Genomic DNA, 4,706 nt, shown 5'->3' on the forward strand with positions numbered 1-4,706 from the left:
TTTTAGAACATTTGGTATTTATTTGAACCCAAATGTTGAGGGGGGTGGCAGCAGTGGTACTTGAGGGGGTGGCAGCCGTGGTACTTGAGGGGGTGGCAGCGGTAGTACTTGGGGGGGGGGGGGGGCGGCAGTGGTGTACTTGGGGGGCGGCAGTGGTGGTGGTGTACTTGGGGGGGTGTCAGCGGTGGTGTACTGGGGGGGTGGCAGCCAGCATGGTACTAGGGGGTGGCAGCGGTGGTGGTGCCATCCTCTCCCACCACCACCACCTCTGCCTCTTACTGATCCCATCCCCCACCACTATTGATCTCATCCCTACCCTATCCCCCCATCACCTCTGTTGTTGAAGTGATGGTGGGTGGGTAGGGATGGGATCAGTAAGAAGCAGAGGTGGTGGAGGACTTGGGATGGATCGACTGCACTGCAATTCGAATCATCAGTCACTTACTTGAATGCCTCCAGGGATGCCTTTCCTCATGGGGAGAGAGAGAGAGAGACCCTCCCCTTCACTCGATTGGTGTCAGCTGGTCAGCTGACTTCATTTTTCAGTGTCCGCCCCGCCTCCCTACATTCTCTCTCTCTGGATCGGCGGGGCGGGATGGGGCAGTCCAGACAATCTCTCTGAGTCTTAGCCTCTTCTCAGCTCAGTGGGCGAAAGCCCCCCCTCCCCGCAGCGTAACTGACGGCCAGCGCAGCCACGGCGGGCCTCCTGGGCGGTAGATGTAATTGAGGGAACGCCGCCCAAGTAATGGGAACTGAGTTACAATGAGGGGAAGAGTAATCAGTTAGATTACTCGTTACCCTCTAAAGTAACTGCTTTATGTAACTCAGTTTATTTTAACTCAGTTACTTACATCACTGCGTGTCACTTACCTGAAACCGAAGCCTGCGATGTCACCGCAGTCCCACTAGCAGGGAGTGTCCATCTTTGCCCCTCTTCCTTCCGGGGCCGCAAACTCTGGCTCTGTGACTGTCCGGAGTCAGGTGATGTCACCACCAGTCACAGCATGGCCCCTATTAGAAACGGCACGATGTGCCCTTTCTAAAGTGCGCATGTGCCGATGACTTAGGCACTCTGCTTTTTCGTAAATGTCTCCTAAACCGTGGAGGTTTAGGAGATATTTCCAGCACCTACATGTAAGCCTTAATATAGGCTTACATGTAGGTAAAAGTGGTTGTAAAGGGTGTACAATCACTTTAATGAAAAAATCTTTGTTTATACTGAGCATTCAGATTTAGGGATAGGCAAATAAGTAGAAATCACAAATGTCTGACACCGATCGACCCCTGCTGAAGCCTCTCACCTTGTAACCTGCTAGAAAGTTCTTTTCACATTTTTAATTTGCTACAAAGTTACAACATGCAGTGATCAACGGTGGAGATAAGAAAAACAAAATGCTTCCTTCTGCCTGAAGCAGACTGATGACATCATCCCAACCACAAAAAAGTCACCAGACTGGATTTTCAGTTACAGAAGGTGGATTGTTACTTGATATTGTAACATTTCAAGAATGTATTTACACAGACTTCTAAATTACTAAAACAGTTTATAATATATGTAGCAGTATGGACTACAAACATAAAGCACCGTAACTTCTAGCATTGCTGGGTATTGCATGCCCCTCTAGTGCTCAATGTATCCAGTGACATCATATTTGTGCGCCCAATAAAAAGGATTGTGAAACGAATAGTTCCCCCATCAGACAATTGCTTTGCACAATTGTGTGCCAGGACTACATATCCCAGAGTTCTTTGCTATCACCTGAAGATTGCTGGGAGTAGCTATAAAAGCAACCAATGCTCTCTTCCCCCTGGGCCTGATGCAAGACAGACATCTCTGTGCAACAGAGAGAGAGAGAGTTGGACATCTTGCACCTGTCACGTACCTAGTGGTGAGCCCAGAATGCAGAAGGAGACCTCTCTTGCGTCCCTGACTCTCGGCCCCTGATGGTGGTGACAGGAGGCACAGGAGTAAAAGGTAGCACGAGTGCCTGGCAGGATCAACAACCGGAGGATGGATCAAGCTGACTTCAGGAACTGTAGCTGGACAAGCAGGCCTCAGTGGCAGCAGACAGGAACCAGTAAACAGCAGGAGACCAACAGGAACAGGTAGATCACTCAGGGGCAGGTACACAGAAGAGTCAGGCAAGCCGGGTCAAACCAGACAGTCAGTACAGGAATAGATGCAGCAGGCAGAGGCAGGAACATGGAACAGGCCGGGTCGGTAACGGATGAGCACGGATGGACCAGAGGATAAGACAGGTGCAGAGTCGTAGACAAGCCGGAGGTCAAAGGCAGGCAGAAGGCAGGGAAGGTCACAGGTCAGGCCGGGTCAATACACGACCAGATCAGATTCAGGCAATAGTCTCAGGAACGCTGTAGATCAAGCAGCAAGATCTGAAGGGAGAACTGGGTTTAAATAGCCCGCCTGGTGCCGGTAACCGTGCCCACGGGAACGCGCGCACCCGCGTGACCGCAAACGCGCACAGCCATGCGAACTCGCGCACCTGCACAGACACGCCCAGGCACCCGCAGGCGCGCACAGACAGGCGACGGACCACTGTCCCCAGCCAGCCTTTCCTGACAGCACCATTCCGGTCGCCTGCCTGTCAGTGTGTGAGGCAGCTTCACATTGGGATAGTGAGACAGCGGATCCGCTGCACGAGTATTGCTACACAAGTTCCTGTTTGGAGGACATCAGAACGGTCTGGTTGTTGGTGAGAGGGAAATTTTTTCAACCTTTATCCATTCTTTACCACCATCATATTCTGACACTTTTGCACAGACATCTTTACTCCAAGAACACTGTACTGCATTACTTGAACACTGTGCTCAGACACCTTTTAGTTTTCTTTGTTGTGAGGAATCCACCATTTTTAGTATACCCAAACGGATTACAGTTAGCAAGCTCCAATTAGCCGGTGAAAAACATCAGATCTGCAACAAGGATTTTATTGCCATACTTATAAAAATAGACCCCTATATTTTTCCTCCCTAGACCCGCTCTCCATTCCTAGGATCAGAGGCGGCTCTAGGCTTTGTAAGGCCTTAGGCATAACTTAGAATTGAGGCCCCACTCACGTCCATAAGGGAAAAAATAATTCAAGCAATACAATTGAATTGCATATTAAGAGTACTGGTGTCTGTATTTCAAAGCTGGGGTCAGGGCTGGCATGCTCTCAGTACTGGTGTCAAGGCACTCCATCTCAGTGCAGTATGCTCTCTCTCTCAGTGCTGGGGTCAGTGCTTTGTCTCTCTCAGTGCTGGTGTCAGTGCTCTGTCTCTCTCAGTGCTGGTGTCAGTGCTCTGTCTCTCTGCTAGTGCTGGTGTCAGTGCTGTCTCTCAAATTGCTGGTGTCAGTGCTGTGTCTCTCTGCTAGTGCTGGTGTCACCAGCACTAAGAGAGACAGAGCACTGGCACCAGCACTGAGAGAGACAGAACACTGACACCAGCACTAGCAGAGTGCACACTAACACAAGCACCAAGAGAGACAGAGCACTGACACCAGCACTGAGAGAGACAGAGCACTGACACCAGCACTGAGAGAGACAGAGCACTGACACCAGCACTGAGAGAGACAGAGCACTGACACCAACACTGAGAGAGACAGAGCACTGACACCAACACTGAGAGAGACAGAACACTGACACCAACACTTAGAGAGACAGAACACTGACACCAGCACTGAGAGAGACAGAACACTGACACCAGCACTAGCAGAGTGCACACTTGGTTCACATGCACACACCTCCTCCATTCAGATGCACACACCTCCCCCAATCACATGCACACACCTCCCCCATTCACATGCACACACCCACCCAGTCACATGTTCACCCCCCTAGTGACATGCACACACCCCCCTAGTGACATGCACACACCCTCCCAGTCACAAGTTCACCCCCCTAGTGACATGCACACACCTGCCCAGTCACGTGCCCAGCCCCCCAATCACATTCACACACCCCCTAGTGACATGCACACACCCCCAATCACATGCTCACCCCCTAGTGACATGCACACACCCCCAATCACATGTTCACCCCCTAGTGACATGCACACACCCCCAATCACATGTTCACCCCCTAGTGACATGCACACACCCCCAATCACATGGTCACCCCCCTAGTGACATGCACACACCCACCTACATGCCCAGCCCCCAATCACATGCACCCACCCCCTAGTGACATGCACACACCTCCAATCACATGCACAACCCCCAGACACATGCATGTACCCCCCAGTCACATGTTCACCCCCTAGTGACATGCACACACCCCCAATCACATGGTCACCCCATCACATGCACACACCCCCAGTCATATGTACCTCACACATAGATTCTCTGTCCCCTCACAGCTCAGTCAGCACATCCTCAGCTCACTGAGCTCAGTAGTCAGTCGGCTGCACACAGACAGGCTACAGCGAGAGAACTTTAATTGGCTCCGCCTCCACCACAGAAGCCCCGCCCTGGAAGGAGGGTGGACTCGCAATCCTGCTGAAGTGCTAGCTGTGCCCAGCCTTTGCACAAGGTATCAGCTCAAGGGACGGACAGCATTTGCGGGCGGGGCTGTGAGGGGCGGGGCAGTTGTCAGTCTCTGCCAGCTGTTCCAATGGAGACTGGGCAGTCATCTCATGGGGCGTGGTGTAACAGAGCAGAGAGGAGGAGGACTGTTTGTAAACTGAACGAGGCGGGCACAAAGCTC

This window comes from Lithobates pipiens, unplaced genomic scaffold, assembly GCF_037356315.1.
Source record: "Lithobates pipiens isolate NorthernLeopardFrog02 unplaced genomic scaffold, aLitPip1_a1.2 Scaffold_8, whole genome shotgun sequence".
Lineage (NCBI taxonomy): Eukaryota > Metazoa > Chordata > Amphibia > Anura > Ranidae > Lithobates > Lithobates pipiens.